The sequence below is a fragment of the Clinocottus analis genome, unplaced genomic scaffold, assembly GCF_023055335.1.
Source record: "Clinocottus analis isolate CAN_PGR_092001 unplaced genomic scaffold, fCliAna1.0.p SCAF_12, whole genome shotgun sequence".
Taxonomy (NCBI): domain Eukaryota; kingdom Metazoa; phylum Chordata; class Actinopteri; order Perciformes; family Cottidae; genus Clinocottus; species Clinocottus analis.
The window spans coordinates 584,857-604,037 of record NW_027175843.1 but is presented as its reverse complement, the minus strand read 5'-3'; the positions used below and the strand labels follow the sequence as shown (position 1 = coordinate 604,037).

The 19,181-nt window shown below is 47.9% G+C and overlaps 1 protein-coding gene across 2 annotated transcripts in view; it reads right to left on the bottom strand.

Annotated features, from left to right (window-relative positions):
* The window catches only part of il1rapl1a (interleukin 1 receptor accessory protein-like 1a), a 140,111-nt gene extending 122,611 nt beyond the window's left edge, over nt 1-17,500 (bottom strand). For both annotated transcript variants that reach the window (XM_068571855.1, XM_068571856.1), the window contains exon 1: nt 17,052-17,500. The gene's annotated coding sequence lies outside the window, so the exon portion shown is untranslated. The remainder of the gene's footprint in view (nt 1-17,051) is intronic.
* Nucleotides 17,501-19,181: the final 1,681 nt, after the last annotated feature.

Genomic DNA, 19,181 nt, shown 5'->3' with positions numbered 1-19,181 from the left:
ATTTCATAAGAAACCGATCCCCGAGATGCTGACGAATCGATAAAGAAATAATTACATGTGTAAGAAACACCACTTTAGGCAGCCGGCTTCATTAAAAAGCAGGAGGGACCTTGAAAGGAATTTCAAATGATCACCTTATGACTCGCGGAGACGCGGCGCGTATCCCACCCACGTCCCTTATCGAGTCGTACATCATATTAATTGATGGAGGTGACTCCTTCTCCACTCCTCATCCTCTGAGTAAATGACATAATCTAACATGTAGTAATTACCTTCTAATAGCAGCTCCTGAAACAGAGACGCTGCGGCATGAATTTCATGTTACATTATTTTTTACAAAGAATACACTCATCAAAGTAACATTTTGTTAGCTTAGAGAGCTAGCCGATGGCAATAACCTTCAAAATCAACTGTGAAAAAAGCCCGAAAGATTCAACAAGACACTCATGAAGACTTTAGAAAAGGGAAATTACTGAAAATGTATAATAACAGAGAAGGAAAGGGTCAATATTTTGTTTTCTAGATGACACGATTGATGACACTCTCATGCCTCTTTGTTGAAGCTGCTGCAAGCAGCTGTTTAGCTTAGCTTAGCATCAAGACAGCTTGCCTTGCTCTGCATTACAGGAGCAACATCCAGTATGTCCAAAGCTTCATTTTAATAATTAACACGACGATTTCTTGCCGGGACCAGTTGTCATCCGGCTGCAGGAATCCGCTGGTCCCCAAAAATAAATGATAATTGTTGTTTTTAGCATCTAGTTCTGTATGGATGAAACAATACATATCATGGTATTCAGTAAGCTGCTGGGAGGCAGATTGTGTCGTCCTTGTGGTCTCGCTAAGTTAGCTAGTTGCTGTCAGAAGGTTCATGTTCATGATGCGTGCATTAAACACAGAAGTATTCCTGTCGGTTAGGAAAGACCGGTTGTCTTGTTTCACTCCAGACAGACGACAGCAGAGAAGCAGAAGGTGAAGGCGGCGCCGTTATCGGCGCCCTCCATCGACTAGCGCCGCCGGCCGGGTGGTCGTGTGAACGAAGTGATCGGAGGAGAAGAGCAGCTTCTCCAAAGGCCAGATCGCTGTCTCTGTCACTTTGGGGAAAAGGAGAACACAACACACGGCAAATGAACGCCTTCCTCCAGAGAGGACGGGCGCGAGACAGAAACCGGCGGCGCCGAGAGCCGAGCCGGAGCGACCCTGCAGTCTGCGGCCGCTCACGTGCTCTCCGGATTTGCATAGCTAATGAAAGGAGCCTCTCTCAGTGTGTGTTTACACGATACTCGCAAGGCCAGCTCTGAAAAGAAGCCTTTCTCTCCTCCTCCGTCACATTCTACTAGGAAACAGCGCTCAGTCGATAAACATCGCTCTGCCAATAACATTCTGGCAAATGCCACCGCTGAAGGATCGGCTCCTCTTTGTTTGGCTAAAAGGCCTTTAAAAACGCTTTGCCGATAAGCCGCTCGCTTCTAATTGTGTGTTTGCGGCCGCGGCGGTCGCTGTGCGCACACACGTCGTGAACCAGAAACACTCTCAAATCCTTCAGAGGTCAGCTCCGATTTCAATTCAATTCAGATAAGAGACTAAAACCTGATCGGCCCTGATGTTCCTCTCTCAACACGTCCCATGACCAGCTGTGCAGAAATGTAACACGGCATGAAGGCGGGACCTGTGGCTCCCAAAAACACGACACTCAAGAGTCAAGAAACATGGGACAAACACACACATGACATCACGTTGTCTCTGCATGATGTTGAGTGATTGCTGCGTACAGAAACACTCGAGCGCAGCGTCACTGAGCTCTTCGTCCTGCTGGACCGGTCCAGACTTCCTCATCTCATCGCTCGCCGTCTTTCCCTCCGTCCTCTGTGTGTTTACGGCCGCTGGCGTCCAGCGTGTCGGCGCATTAAGACATTCTGAGATGAGTTGACTCATTGCCCGCATGTCAAAATTGTTCATCGTAAAACATCAGGGGTATTAAGTGAGCATTAATATTCCACTAAAGTTGAAGTAATTCATCAACTTGAGTCGTGTCCTTGTGGTGAGATCAGTTTTTAAAGAGACATCAATATAATTAGACAATTTAAATCTAAATCATTTCATTTTGGGGCATCCGGGTGAGACGAGCATGTATGTCCTCTGTCCAATTATAACAAACTCCCTTTTTTCCAAGCTGCTGATCCAAGGACTCGGCTGAGTGATTGACAGGTCGTGGTCCCCCTCCCCCCCCCCCGCCCTCCCGTCACAGCCTGATTCAAGAGAACAAAGCCAGCGACACTCCTCTGCGTCCCAATCATGTCGCTTCTTTACACGCTCAGCGGGCCGTTGGTCCGGCCAGCCATGACATCACCGGCCCGCCGGCCCCACACACAGAGGTGCATTGTGGGCCCAAAAAAACAGCCGGCGCACCTCGCCTCCCTTCAACTCTCCTTCACCAGCACCAATACGATGAAACTGCTGCACAAAAGCACCAGAACAGTGACTTCTCAGGACCCAGAACAGCTTCTCTCACTGATGACGAGAGAGAGAGAGAAAGTAATAAGACATTAAACAGTCTTTACAGCTCCTGTGAAGGAGTTATTCATTAAAAGCTGCAGTGACTAAGAGGAGAGTGAAGCTTTTTGTCGTCTTGCACCACCCTGCAAGGTTCTCTCTTCTGTCTGTCGCGCTCAAAGGGAGCTAAATAAATAAAACACTAGTCACTCCAACCTCAGGGACCCCGCCTGGCAAACAGGAAGGATCTGCTGATTTTATGCAAACTGTACAAGAGAGAGCTCACATTTTAATTGTCAGTGTAATTGAGTCATCTGAAACTCGGTGTTTGAATGTATCTGAATGCATCATACGAGCTCTATTGTTCATCAGGGGAGAACAACACAATAACGCTGGGCTGCCATCGCTCATTGAACGCATCGCCCTCTCAAAGCACAACCAAACAAAGCTTGGTGAGAATACATATTCTCATATATATCTCTAAAAGCGGCACATCCTCTGACTGTAACACGAGGTTCTGGTCGGCCACGGCCAAGCTGTTTCCTCTGAGGCGTCAGGAGCAGGTGTGTGTGAGGAGGCACACGGAGGCATGGCGTGATATCCACGCTTCAGCGATGCATGAAGCACGCACACATCATCGCACACAGTCGCACACATGCCGCTCGCCTGCTGCTTTTTTACCAGAAAACGAGGGGCACGGCCCGGCCCGCCCGCCGCCTCGCCCCGACAAAAGGAGCAGAGGAATGTTGTGTCTCTTGCCGTTGTGTTGGGGCTGCATCTCCCGGGGTCGCCTCATCTCCTCCCATCTTTGCCCAAATTCAATTATCACCTCACGCTGCACTCCTGCTGCATGCACGTGATGCATGCCTGTGCACGTTGTGTTGTGTCTTTCTACGCCCGAACAGGACACACACACATTCACACGTTAGCATGTAGAAGCTACAAACACACTCTTGGATCCCCGGCTCCGTTGCTGTCGTTATCGCTCGCAGTTCCATCTTAAAGAAAAGGAAACCTGCGCCCTCACGGCACGGCGAGCTGCGGATGATTGATCATGTGATTGAGGGATTTAATCCAATTTGAAGGCAGCGTGGTCCGAGGTAAAGTACATCCTCAAGGTATTTATCAGACCGGCTCTGTGTCCCGACAGGACCGAGACGTGCAGACGGTTGAAACACATCTCGACGTTTCCTTTGATGTGCACACGCACGGTGCCATTGTGTGTGTTTTTTTTTTTGTGAAACGGATGAATAAAAACAGACTCATTCACTGCAGATGACACAACGGGGTTTTTCATCGCACACAAATGGACACGTGCAGGTCTGGTATTCAACAAAGGATGAAGTTAATTGAGAGTGCTTCAACAGGAAACACTGGCGGTCTGTTTCCTCCATCGCTGCTGGGTCACGGCGGGTCAATGAAGACGGCACCGCTGCATGCACGACACACAGGTAACACACAGGTAACACACGAGGAACTGAACTTCCTCACACACACATATTAAAGACCTCTAGTGGTTTTTGATCAATATTTCATGAATAATAGCTGCAGAATACTAAATGAGTATTCTGCAGGTGGAGAAACGCTCTTCGCTTCAGCTGCATTATGATCAATGTTCTCGTTGTCATGAGACGAGATTGCGTACATGTACACACGGTACATGTACACACGGTACATGTACACACGGTACATGTACACACAGTACATGTATACCACCTTCAAGGAACGGTACATTATTTATATGCTGGAGCCGCCACTGAGTGCACAGTGTAACCTTTAAAGCACATGAAATCACATGATAGTACATCATGCAGACACTTCAGGACCGGAGTCAAACACAGAGACGTGAAGGTTGAAAGACAGATTGTTAAAAAGTTAACGCAAGTGTGTGTGTGTGTGTGTGTGTGTGTGTGTGTGTGTGTGTGTGTGTGTGTGTGTGCAGATGTAACTCTCTCACATCCACCGCTCCTCTCTCTCTCCATCTGTAGTTTTAGCTACGCCGACATCAAACACACGGAGCAGCCAGAAACAAAGACAAAGAGAAGTGAGAGCACACACACACACACACACACACACACACACACACACACACACACACAGGAGTGAGTGAGTCAGAGGTGTTTATGTGTGTCACTGTGTCAAAGACATTCATGCTGGGATTGCTAGTAAATGGCACACGACGCTTACTGTATTGTCTACCTGTTCCTTCGTCTGTGCCATATGGCATGTATGAGTGTGTGTGTGTGTCTGTGTGTGTGTGTGTGTGTGAGTGTGTGTGTGTGTGTGTGTGCGGGGGTGTTTTTTGCTTTGTGGTTTGCCAGATGTGTCACAGTGTGAGTCAGGTCCCATGAGTATAATTTTGCAGCAGTAATGTGAATCACTGCCTCAGAATTAAAAAATAAAGCTCTGGCTGGTCGGCTGAGCGAGCGTTCTTTAAAACGCGTTTGACCGCTTTTGACCACGGGCCGCCCTCGTTAATCTCCGGAGGCCGGCCATAGGTGGTTAGAGTTAACGAGCGAGGTGCGGCGAGCTCTGCCCGGCCTCGGTCCCAACATGCACCTCTTCGCTGAGTGAGATTAATTACCGCACGGCTGCGAGCCAATCCCAAACGCCCGCTGTTGCTGCAGGCCGGGTCCACCGCGCTCACCAGTACCAACGCGTACTGTCCACCAGCGCGACCGCCCCCCCCCACACACACACACACACACACACACACACTGGGATTAGTATAAAAAACAATATATAGTGATCGATATCGTACTACAATGCCCGTTGCAATACTTAATATTTTCTTTTTTAAGTACATTGTGCACTTGTTTTTGTTATTCATGTGTGTATCATGACTTCCTCCCGTCTGTTGTTACTCTCCAGGCGTCATCGTTATAATCATATTCTTTTCCTTTTGGTTTAAGCATAATTTAGCCATTTGAATTATAGGCAAACCCTGCAGTATTGTGTGTCTAGAATACAGTTATATATCTAATAAATGCCTCCATCGTCACACAGAATAATGGACCCGTCTGACATGTTTGGATCAGATGAACTCACTCAATGTCTTCCTTGTCTTTAGTCTTTGTGAGTTTACCGGTTTGAAGTCAGAAGAAACATGCGTTGATAAATATAAATACTGTACGTTCCTCTCGCTGACGTCAGACTGAACAAGCTGCCATGTTGAAGTGACTCATGCGGCCAAACAAACAGTCGCTGCTAAATTGTTTCCTCTCATCAACTGAAGTAAATAAAAACATCCAGAAATGGCTATTGATCGGTCTAAATAGATTCTTATTATATCGGGCGTGGAACATTATGCCCTTCATTTGCCAAATTGCAGTCTGATATTGACAGCTGCTGTTAGAGGACAGCCGAGCGTTCAGCGTGATGCCAACACGCTTTTAGAAATGTGTAACTGCAGTTTTCTGCAGCGACAACGTGAGCGCAAATACATCCAACTCAGACTCTTATGAAGAGGAAACTTCTCCAAGTTCTGGTTGAAGCTGTGAGCGCTGCTGCTGCTGCATGCGACCACACACTCGCTAGCTAGCAGGCTGCGAGGTGTGTTTCAGGATGACGGGCGTGTCATCGTGAACACGTATTTTGACGAAAAGCTGTCGGCCTGAGTGGAAACATGGACCCTGTAAGTTCATGGGTTTAAGTGCAAGAGACGAACAGCTGGAAGTGCAGAAGCCGTCCTGAAACCCTCGAGTCCAAACAGAGAAAGAGCGAGACGGTTGTGTTCGGCTTCGCCTGACAGACATGAAGCTGATTTACTGTTTACAGTAAAAACACATCGTCGTGTGTCGCAGGCACCAAAAACAAAAACCTAGTGAAAGGTGGCATGCAGAATGCAGCACGGAGGAGAAATGAAGCTCGTACCGTCGCTGCATTCTTCTTCTATCTCGCCTGCGGCGGGGAAAAGTGCTGGCTGCGCCTGTATTAGTGGTGTGTGGAGCGGCGCCGCGGTCCATCCTCTCAAACTGACAGCGGCTTCTTAAAACAAAGATCCCAGAGGACAGGAAATGCTGGCCTGAGCGGTTTTCAGCTGGAATGGGTATTTACGCCTTGGTGTCCATGACGGAGTCCATCCCATTGTCTCGCGGAGCCATTGTGATGGCGACGGAGCCTAAATGAGGCCAATAATGGGCCCCCGCTCGGTCTCCAGAGCCTTGCCGGTTTAAAAATCGATTCCCTGCTTGACTAGGGACAAGCTGGGGATGGAGAGAAGTGGAAGAAGTGGAGGGGGAGGTGGCGGAGAGCAGGAGCGATGGAGGCGGTCGGGATACAAAAGATGAGGAAGATAGCGCGAGTTCAACCGTCAACGTGTTGCCGTCGCGCCTGGTGACCTTCGACAAGTTGCAGTTGCCGTCTCCTGCATGCCGGGACTATTTTTCCTCCGTTAAGATGTTGCTGTACATCATGTCAGCTGTGAGCTGTGCATCCAGCAGACATTACTGTACAGTAGTTATTCACCACTAACTCCACTAACTATGCCGGTTCGTACCAAAGCACTTGCCAATCGGATCAGAGCTGCTTTTCACTTCTCCAACGTTTACTTGCCTCAATATAAAAGCCATATCTTTATCTTTGTTTAGCTTTGGTATCTTTGCTTAGCTTCATATTTGCGGTATTGATTCTGGCACCTTGTGTTGGGAGATATAACGGGATAAAAAAAGGTTCCTGTTTTAAGTCAGAGCTGTGCATCTTCCTTCAACGTGTAATCCTTGAGATCGCAGCATCTTGCTTGCCTGATTCCTGTCTGGCCCGGGCTCCGGCTCTGACAGCAGGCAGCTCCATAAGCAACTACTGCACAGATTGTTACCTGTTTGCTGGAGGTTTAATTCTGGAGCAGAGACACGGCAGTGGATGAATCGGGAACCAGAAGCCGCCTCGTGCCTCCTCGCAAACGCTCCCAAAGTCTGCACATTAAAATCAAACAGGGGCTGCAACTTTATTTTCCACAAAGGTAATGACCATGCTGATGAGACGACACTGGACTCCCGGTGATGGATAACAAAATAAAACAACCTCAACGTTTCTGGAGAAAATGAGCCCGAGGAGTTTCATAAAAACTAATTGCAGAAAAATATCTTCAGTCATGAACTGAACACAGCGACGAACGTCACGAAGAAGAAAAACTCCACAAACACTTTAAAATCGTCCTTCGCATCATAAGGTAACTGCTGCTAATATAAAAAATGATAACTGCCAGAAACTGAAGCCCACGACACAAACGAACAGCGCGGCCACTCACCAAGCAGAAGCTGGAAGCCGTCAGGCGCTCAGCGAGGTGGAGAAGTCGTCTCTGACACTTCACTAAGACTGAGACTGTCAGGTTTGGCAGAGCAAGAAATATGAGCTTCATTAGCAACTGGACCAAGTTGTGGGTGGTGCACAACAATAGAGCACACACACACACACACACACACAGACAAAGAAGGCAGCGGAAGGTGTGTGAAAGCCCTATTAAACATGATGAGCTCTTATTGGGCGGCTGGTATCTCACACACTCGCTGGGGACCGCGGGTGGAGGGTTTAGGGGGCGGTCGGGGAATCAGAGGATGTTTTATTCAACATATGCTCGCCTCCTTATCGGTAGCTCATTTTTATACCGTCCCACACACACACACACACACACACACACACACACACACACACACACACTGCAGCTCTGCTGGGAGTCGACTGCGCTCCCTGAACTCGTCTCGGTGACCTTCAGACGCCTCAACGCGTCTCAGACGAGCTCACCTGGTCGTCTCAGCGTGACCCTCGTGTGCACTTCACCGTGTGAAGCAATCGGACCCCCGAAAGAGGAGACGCGTCCCAGCTGCTGCAGGTCCAGCACAGCCGACACCGACCCACAAACATGCAGCCGGGTCGCTGGTGTCATGCGTGTTGAACCCATTTAAATAAAACGACCACGTGTCCATGTGTGAAGAATGCATCCATGTCATTAAAGCATGAGAACACGCGTCCCTTCAAAGTAAACAATGTACATTAAGCTCCAAAGGTTTCTTTGTTCTTTAGTTTTACACATGAACGGCTAAATATGGGACGCGATCAAAACAATCTGGTTTATTTCAATTCAATTGTTTAGATTGTTGGAAACCCTGAGAGGCTGTTCAACTTTAATATCAATTATCCATTTAGTCTGGAGATTTTCTTTTCTTTTTTTCAAAACCTGGATGCACACACACACACAGACACACACACACACACACACACACACACACACACACACGCTCGGTATCATTGATTATTCTCCGAGCATGTCTGTATCCATTCTACAGTGCAGCTGCTGTGGTCTCGCAGGCCTGCGGGGAGCAGTCCAGTTATCTCAGATGGAATCTTATTTCAGGATTTATGTGAACAGAAACAGAACAGTAAGGCACTGAGTCTGTGTGTGTGTGTGCGTGTGTGTGTGTGTGTGTGTGTGTGTGTGTGTGGATCCCGCTGTAAGGTTATCCAAGGTTTTGTCAAAGGAATATGGAAAGGGATTTGCTGATTGCTATCCTGGCCCATGAATAGCCGCAGCTCCATGTGTTCAATATCTTTTGTGTGGCATATTATAATGAGGTACATAATACTGCCATATCATACTGTCACATGGAAGCAGCACTGTGGAGAGACACAGACATGAGGAGAGGGAGAGAGAGAGAGAGAGAGAGAGAGAGAGAGACAGAGAGAGAGAGAGAGAGAGAGAAAGAGAGAGAGAGAGAGAGAGAGAGAGAGAGAGAGAGGTAAAGGCTGCTCACTTTCCCTTCTTTATTTCCCTGATGCCTCGCATGGCCTGAGCAGGCTGATCCGCACTGGTGTGTGGAAGGAGGAGGAGGAGAGGAAGAGGACGAGGAGGAGGAGGGAGGGAAAGAGAGAGAGAGAGGGAGAGAGAGGGAGAGAGAGGGACAGAGAGGGAGGAGAGGAGGCATGGCAGGGTCTGCAGGACTAGGATGAGTGCCAGATCACTGCTGGAGCCAAGAACAGGACTGACTGGGCCTGTGTGTCAGATCAGTGTGTATACACACACACACACACACACACACACACACACACACACACACACAAGCATATGCAGGATGAACAGACACATAGATGTCAGTGACCTTCGACAAACAACACTGCAAAGTCACAGCGCTAACACACCGACACACCGGTGCGTAGCGATCACGTTGTGAAGTCGCTTCTTTTTTTTTTTTTTTTTTTAAAGAGCAGCTCGTTTTGTGCCAGTTTATTAACCCTGAAGAGTTTCAGACTTTCAGCTCTCCGTCTGGATTGGACGAGTGTCTGGAGACCGGCAGCTCGCTCATTACTGACCGACGCCGACGTCAGATCAGCTGTTCCTCCGGGTGCAGCGCTGCTGCTCCCTGTGGACTCGTTGCAGAGGATGAAACAAGTGATCGAGCTTCAGGAGACAATGGGAACACCTCCCTCTCTCTCTCTCCCTCCCTCCCTCTCTCCTTCCCTCGCTCTCTAATTCTCGCATGACCTCGTCTGTGTTTTTGTCTCTTCCTCTTCCCTCTCTGCAGCTCAGAGCTCGGGTCATCTGAGTGGATCCCAGAGACACGTTGACAAGCCGAGCAACAGAGAATTGAGATAAAGTCCCTCCACTGTCTCCAATTCTCTCTTTTTTTTGTGCTCGGGTCCACCGAGAGGCTTACGATTTCACTGCTCTGAGCAAATCTGATCTTCAAAATTCTGACAACTTTCTCACGAGTCGCTGCCAGCGCGGAGATTTTCCAGCATCTCATGTCTCAGAGGAAAGCTGCAGCGGGCGCTAATGTACTTTCCTCACCAATTAAAAAGAAAAAAAAGAGATTCAATTACACCTGTGAATGCAATTCTACCCTTCAAGACAAACACTTTGCTCAGACTAAAGTGTTTCTATATGCATGTGTTTACGTTCCTGCTCTCCTTGCATTGGTGTGTGTTGTGTGTGTTGTGTGTGTTGTGTGTGTGCATGTGTGTGGGAGCGGTTCACAGCTCTTCTCTATACGCCTTCGCCCATGGGACATTGGCAAGGTTTTTCCAGAACGAATGCAAAGTGACATCAGAGAGAAAGACTCATTATGTTACTCTCTGTGTTAAGACGGCGTGCAGACAGACGGAGAAAGAACAAAGTCAGAAGTCAGATTTGTTTTGGGGTGAACTGTCCCTTTAAAAGAGCTTTTGCAAAAATACATCCATCTTATATAAGTCTTACTTCTTCATTGATATTTGACCTCAGTACATGTGAGTTTATGTCTCAATCTCTAGTTTCAAGTCTTCTTCAAGACAGCATGACGATCTTTTAGGAGCTAAAGCTCCATTAGATAAGAAAGCTTTTGTTTTCTGTTTGAAAGTTAAACGTTATAATTTGGAAGTCTTCAAATGTCTGCAGAAAAAAAACAAGATGGCGACTGCCAGCGTGCTAAACTGGCGGCTTCAGAGGGCCAATGGGTGACGCCACTGCGATCGCATCCACTTCTCATATGAGAATGAAACGTCAGTGACATAAACGCCACGAGCTCGTGATGAGCTGCTGAACAGTCTAACTAGTGATTTAAATATCCTGATGAAACGCAGCCTCTTGATGGAAGTGGAGTACTTACACGTATACAGTCCAGAGCTCAATATATGTGTAGAGCAAATGAAAAGAAGCTGGAAAACGCTTCTTTTGATTTCCTTTCCTCGCCTTACTTTCGCCTCTATCTCCTTTCTTTTTCCCGTGTATTACTTCTTCATCCTTCCTCCTCATTGATTTAAACACACGGGCCATGTTGCATGAAAGCTGCATGGACGTCTCCACACATGAAGCTTCACCTCGTGAGTCCAGTCAGCACCACTTTAGTCCCAATACTGTGACTGCTGACAGGTTCCTCTTTCCAATGGAAAGCTGGAGCTCTTGAAAGTGACTTTGACAGGCCGGACTTTGTTTAACCAGATCAGCTGTCCAGGTGCAGAAGGAGAGAGTTTTTTAGTGCTGCTCGGTTTACATTTGCTGCCGTAGTGATCTAATAGTAATGGACTTGTGGTGTGATAGCGTCAAACATTCATTACATTTAATTAGTATCTGCGTTATCTCGGCGTGCGCACAGCTTCTCCATAGATTATTTTATTCATGGGCTCAGTGTGGAACAACAGAGGAACAGTTCCACAGATAAGTGGCCACAAATAAAAGCGTCTGACTGGTTTATGAGCTCTTCTTGTTTTGGCTGTTTGCTCCTTTATGCAAAGCATCAGGACGTAAAGCGCCGCTGACCCCAATATAAACCTAACTTCTTGACATCGCCAGAGAAACGATGACATTTTTATATCGTTTGATGATTGATTTTGTCTGAAGGTGTTTTCTGCAGCTGTCCTGATGTCCTGATACTTCTGCTAAACGAACAAGCAATCAATTATTTGTATTTCTTTTTTGCATATTCATAGGGACGCTGCTCATTAATCAACACTCAGCATCATCAGGGCTCAAACACTGGTTCAGCTCATCAGCACCAACACGACTGAGTACTGATGAACGGATACAGAGCGACACAGTCTTCATAAAATATACAAGTAGTACATAAAACTGGAGGGATCACAACACTTTAACCAACAATAAAACACGTGAGACAAATGTGGGCCAATCTGTATTCAAACCAGATGATTCATGCGTCCACCTGAGGGGATTTAAATTAAATGTATGTTGGATTTGAACTAAGTTTGACGACACAGTGATTAATGGAACAGATAAAGCTAATCTGGAAATGCAGTTCTGTGACTCAAAAGTCCTCATTTTAATATAAACGTTTCCATTTCGTCATTTATCTTCATTATCATTGGAGAGAAACTATAACCAGAGATCCTGAATGTTAAAATGACTCATGATTAGCCGCAGAGCTCATCGCTGTGGACAGGTGCTCTCACACGGCAGTAATAATGGCCAAAACATGAATAAATGCTGAATAATAACTTCATGGGCAGAATAATATGTTGTGTGTGCTGCATCTTTCTGCTCCCTCTCGGTCCAATCAGCAAACTAAAGGAGGACATTATACATGAGATCATTATTCCATCATCACCCAATTGATAGCCACATGGTTAAGTGCGCAGTGGAGCTAATAGTCTCTTAGCAGGCTGGCAAACATGAGCAAATAAACCTTTCACAGAGGATGAGGGGGAAGTCTGAACCCCCACAACCAGCTGGAAACAGGTTCAGGACCCCCAACTTCATAAACTGTTAACATATATACATACATATTGATCTGAATCTCGCCCTCTTAACCGCTGAATCATCACACAGCTCAACTGTCATTTATACTTTAAGCGCCAAAGCATCAAGACATCGAGCTCGCAGCTCTGCAAACCAGCGTCTAACTGCCTTCTTCTAATTTGTGAGATGGAAACAAGATTTATTGCACACGTTTGGTTATTTTGAAGGGCAGTTAATCAGGCGGCGCTCTCTCTGCGCTGTTTATTGTTTCTTTATTGTCAATCAATGTGACAAGGAGGAGATGGTCTTTTTTAAAACATGACCCTCCTTCAAATACCAATTCCGATGAAGACAATCGTGTGTGTGTGTGTGTGTGTGTGTGTGTGTGTGTGTGTGTGTGTGTGTGTGTGTGTGTGTGTGTGTGCGCCGGTGGTGAATTAATGCATTAGCTCTCATCCTCAACCTTTTCTGAAACAGGGACACAAATCACTGACCTGTCCTTTCTGCCGGTCCGAGCGGCCTCGTCCGATGACGGACAGGCTAAAAGCTCCTGTTGCCGGGCGGACGCTGCTCCCTTTGCTATTCTATATGCGTCGGTGCGTAATTGTACATTTTGAACCCTTGAGCCAATGTGCCTCGAATGGATCCTCAGCATCCGCATCACAATGATTATTTCTAAACAAACCGTGTTTAATGGACTGCGCGGCGCCGCGGCCCCTCTCCATCTGGAGGATGCTGTGTGACAGCTTCCCTTAAATTACAAATATCAATCTGCCACAGTGGGAGCTGGGCTGCCTGCGGCCTCATGGGGGTCCACGTCAAAAGCAGCCAGCCTTCACAAAACAAAGCCATCAAAACGCCGCGCGACGCCGCGTTCGGCAACTGAAATGGACCCCAAAAAAAAACCTGAACGGCAAAGACGTGAGGCTCCCGAGAGACCTGAAACTGATCTGGCTCGTAGGGGATCTGGACTAGTTGGCCCAGTGTGTCGCTCTACCTGGCTCCGCCCCCCTCGCCCCTCCCTCCACGTCAGGGACGGACAGGCGCCAGCACCAAGCGCTCCCAATCTGCTGCGTGATCAGCGGTCCTCTCCCTGTGAGCGCGCTTCCCCTCCTCATCACCGGCTGTCCGCCCGCGGCAGCACCACCACTTACACTTCATCCACCCGCTTATTGATACACTTCACAGCGGGATCGCCTTCGAGTGCTCCTTGGGAAAGCGATGGGTCTGTGGGGCGGCCTAATTCAATCAGCTGTAGGGGAACACACACACACACACACACACATCGTTCATCACCACGGGACCAGTCAGGGACGACCTCACCAGCTCGTCCTTTTTATAGATGACCATTAAAGCACAAACAAGCTGCTGAGGTCCCACTGGGCACCGAGCACCTTTGTGAACCTAACAGCGGTTATGATGCTCTTGAATCCTGTGAAGATATTTAAATACACATTGGATCATGGACAGAGATATTCAGAAAAGGATGGAGCAGAAAAGCATCGCAGCCAATTAGTAGGTGCACATTTGACCTCGTGGTTCTCTCACTTACAGGCTGTACATCGCTCCCAATCGTTGTATAGCAGGCGTGCCGTGTGCCCTTGTGCATTATAACAGGCACTTGTGTTGTGTTTAAATTAAAAATATGTAACTTAAGCAGGAGAAATGTCCTTTCAGGCATTATCTCTATTTCAAATGTGGAGTCTCAATGGCAGCGAATACTGTGAGGCACATTGAGAAAATATAAAGGAGACTATGGTATGTATGATATGTGATATGTATGTGGGCCTTTAATGTGTCAGGAATGTGATGAGAGAGAGAGAGAGAGAGAGAGAGAGAGAGAGAGAGAGAGAGAGAGAGAGAGAGGCCATAAATTCAGCATCCTGTCATCACAGTCTTATTTTTACACTCAAGAGACAGCAAGAGAGGAACATATATCCTGTGATTTGTATTTGTTCCTATGACATAATGAGAAGAAAGACTTTCTTTCAGATGAATATTGCACAACAAAGCTGCTCCTCCAGTTATCACAGTCCAGCTTGTCGATTTCTTTTCTAGTAACTATCGACTCGTTTCATTCTCGCAGCATTTTATTTGAACATCAGTTAGTACATGATGATGTCATTTAAAGCTGTTATTATTCTAAGAGCAGTGCGCACATTAAGTCCCCTCTTAAAGCGTCGATTAAAATCAGAGAGATATATGTTTGGAGCATATTAATGCAGCGTGCAGGATGGATGCTACTATCAAACCAATAAGACAACACAGTAGTCCTGGATGATCAAACTCCTTCCTCAGCGCACGCTAAACGGTCCGAGCTCCTTCCAGAGCCTCAACCCTTCCTCTTGGACTCTAATCCCAGAAGTTTACTTGTGACAAGCTCAGATTACGCGCATGCTTATGCAGCTCAGTGGCTGCTCAAATATTTAAACATAAATTGTAAGTGAAGCCAAAGAGACTGAGTGCAGCCGCAGAACATTTCAGCTACAAAATCAGCCCAGAGTTGAACAAAGGAGCTGTCACTTTCAGCACCGCGGACAGTTCCTGTCATCTGCTGATGACGAGGCGCTGCTGGCAGCAGCAGCAGAGCAGCAGCATTAACAGCAGCAACATTAGCATTAGCAGCATTAACAGCAGCAAGTTTCCATGCTTCACGTCGTAACGTCACACAGAAGTGACGTCAGGCCTCTCGCTCCTGAAACTAAACCACACTGAAGATGCAGAGTGACGCTCACAGTCTTTCGTGACTTCCCGCTGGTTAATCAAGGTGCATTGGAGATGCAGCTCACCTGCAACCGGCCTCTGACACGTCGTGTTTGTCCGCACACACACAGATGTAGGTCACATGACCAACAACACAAACACACAACCCGTGTGCTGCGTCTGGTGAACATGAGACTCAACGCAGTCCAAATAGTGATGGCTGTAACACACCGTGTGTCAGAAACAAATAGTCCCTAACTCCCTCATGTGTGTGTGTGTGTGTGTGTGTGTGTGTGTGTGTGTGTGTGTGTGTGTGTGTGTGTGTGTGTGTGTGTGAGGGAGTGTGCGCGCGCATATGTACAGTATACACTCACAGCCCATACACACTCACGGACCAGCAGCAGTCTCTCTTCGGAGCGACTTAGCAGCGTCAAGCGAGCATGACGTGAAGAGAATAAAACATCAATAAATAAGGCTGACAATCCCTGAGGGTTGCCACTGAGGCTCATAAGTGGTCTGGCATTTCTGATCCAGGCGCACTTCGAGAAACAGGATCATCATCAATCACCACTCAGAGCCCTGCGTCATGCGGCGCTATGCGCGCGGTTCCACCCAAGGGAGCGCGCCGCGGGTCCTCATGGGAAACTCGTACAGTACGGGTCGAAACGGGAAAGCAGCCCACGCCTGTTGGAATGCCGACGGAGCATAAAAAACCCCAAATACCGTGGATTGGACCGTCCTCGTGCAGACACGCTTTAGTCACGGCAATAATACAAAGACACAATCAATTACAGCGTGTGCGCAAGTTTTGGCATCTCCTGTTCTCAGTGACGCACACAATCCGTTTTAAACTCAAGTGTGTGTGTGTGTGGGGGGGGGGGGAGCGTGAGACACACGAGAGAGAGAGAGAGAGAGAGAGAGAGAGAGAGAGAGAGAGAGAGAGAGAGAGAGAGAGAGAGAGAGAGAGAATGATAAGTTCTTTTTGTGGCGCAACCATTAGAAACTTGTGTTTATTGTTAATCGCTGCCTCCATTCAACCAGCCGCGTGTTTCCTCCGTACAGAGACCGGATTGTGCATATTATAATCATAATAATAGTAATATTAATAAGGCTTACTGGTGGACTGCCTTCAGGGAGAGCCGCGGCTTCGTTTACACCTTTATCTAAATCCTCTCCTCGGTGAGCTCCATGAGCCGGCGGGCCGGTGTGAGGCTGCACTGCAGAGGCTTCTCTCTCCGGCTGCCTCGTGGTTGAGCTCAGGAGAGAACATATCGCGAGCCAAATAGACAAAATAAGGTCTCTATACTTCCCCCCCAAAACGAGAGCTGCTGAGATTCCCTCTCTCCCCACCGCGACATATTTAGTTTAATGATGTGAACGTTTCCTTCCTCATGCTGAAACCTTTAATAATCGATATTCGACTTCATCTCGTCGATGAAGTCGGGTTCACCCTCCAGTGAGAGGCTGAACTTGACCGACGCATGATTTTTCTAAATCACAGATCATCTCCAGCGCCGTGAGAGCTTTCTTCCCCTCAGTGCAACTGTTCAACGGAACAGAGTCACAGTCGGGCAATGCATTGCCGCAATAACCGAAGAGCCATAAACGATGAGGTCTGCAAACTTTATGAAATGCTCAGAGAAAATAAAGAAAACGTGTTACGACGGCGAGCCAACGGGGGGAACCGGCCTACCTTCAACCCGATTCCAAAATGGTACGACGCCGTCTGTCAGTCAGCGGGGCAGGCTTTGGACATCACAACTCCGGGTCAATGGAGAAAACACCTTTCCATAAAATGGGTGCAAGCCAGTGGTAGTGTGTGTTTCAGCGAGGTCACCCATTCAGCCAGGCGTCCGGTTTAAATCCAGAGCAGAATAATGGAGATCTTGTCTCTGTCCTTTTGGGGGAGAAGCGCGCCAAGCGCTCTCCTACGCAGATGTGACTTTGCGCACTTGGACTCAAACGGATGAAGGGTCGAAAGGAAGAAGAAGAAAAATACTACAACAGCCGAGAGAATGTGTACCAAAACACGAAGCTGCCGAATCAGCACCCCACTCCCCCTAAAAAAAAAGAAACCTGACAGCTGACTTTTACGCAAAATCGGGCTCAATTCCGGCTCCTCTCTCCTGGGTGCTCCACCAGCCCAACACGCACTGGTCGGCGCGATCCCCACTCAGCAGCGCCGCGGTGGAGATGCGAGGGTGGGGGTGTGAGGGTGCGGGGGGGGGGGGGGGTGTATGGATATAATGGGCAGATCCGATGGGGGGTTTCCTCCACAGCTCCGCTCTGTAGTTGCAACGCACACGACGAGCAGGATCTCTCCCCGGTCCTAGTGCACCGCGCGCGCTCCGTCCCCCGCCGGCTGTGAGCACGCGCCGCGGCTGCACCTGCACTCTGTCATCCTCATCGATCCCAGCAGACGAACGGATGAGGGGAGAATAAATTCCGGCAGACAACTATAACTCAACTCAGAGCTACAACGCTGAACGGGGAAAAAAAGATCCTCGCGTGTTGGGAGAAGGGGGAGAGAGAGAGAGAGAGAGAGAGAGAGAGAGAGAGAGAGAGAGAGAGAGAGAGAGAGAGAGAGAGAGAGGAGGGGGGGGGGGGGGGGCACTTCATATACTTAGAAAAAATAACCCTGATAGTCATTTTCTGTCGAGGAGAGCTTGAAATAAGGTTTTATTCCCGTTTAACGTCCGTGCAAATCAACTGACTCAGAGGAAAACACTGCGGGGTCCTAACCCCCCCCCTTTACCCCCCTTTACCCCCTAACCCCCCCAAAAAAGCAAATGCATCTTGAAGAAAGTGATAAAAGGACTCTGGCAGAAGTTGTTGGTGGTGTTCATCTCAGTGTCCGGGTCCTTTAAAGGAGACAGTGTCCACTGCTCAGCCCTTTATTCATGCACAGGAGCAGGAAGGAAGGAGGGCTTGCACACCAGAAGTACGTTGAAGCAATGCAGGTATATGATAATGTTATAACATATTTTAGCCTACTGCTATCAGGATAGCTATCAGCACCTCCAGAGCTACTGCTGCTGCTAGGAGAGGGACATTAGCCCCAAATACTAATGAAAAGTAAAGACTTCAGTCACGTGGTTCATAACACGATGACAAACTCATCTCATGAGAGCTGAATTGAAGATTGACTGATGTTTGAGTGATCTGGAAAAGGACTTTCTAAACTCAAGTGTGTGTGCGGAGCGCCCCCCTTGGTTGGGGTTGCAGGTGCAGGTGAGGGGGAAGAGGAGGAAGAGGGGGGTGGGGGGGGTGCACATATTTGGCTGAATGCCAATTCCCTGAATTGTGTCCACGTTTCCGTCACTTCAGTCTTCTCCGAAGTGCGAGGCCGAGACGGAAGAGCGAGGAGGCAAATGTCAAGGAAACAGAGTTTTAGAGAAGTGGGACGTCCTGTATCCTCTGATGCGTCACCTGGACCCTGACAGCTGTCAGCTGACGGGTCAGCTGACGGGTCACTGGGTGGAACACTGCTGGTCTGGAGTTTGTTGTACAGTATTTCACTGTCCAAAGCAGCCGAACCTCTGCAGCGCAGCGTCTTTTTAAATCTCTCTTTCCGTTCCGCCTCATGATAAACTGACAACCATCTGCTCATTTCATACAAAGCCTCAGTATTATATTCTGTATATTATATTCTGTATTCAGTTCAGTCAGACATCCACGGCTCAGTCGTTCACACGGGACTCCACTGGCAGGATCCCATTTTTATTTTTACAATACATTGTTTAAAACCGTTTCTGTGTTTATTGACATTATGTCAGTAAATCTACTGTTTATTACCAGTTATGATAACATTGTCATAACTTGA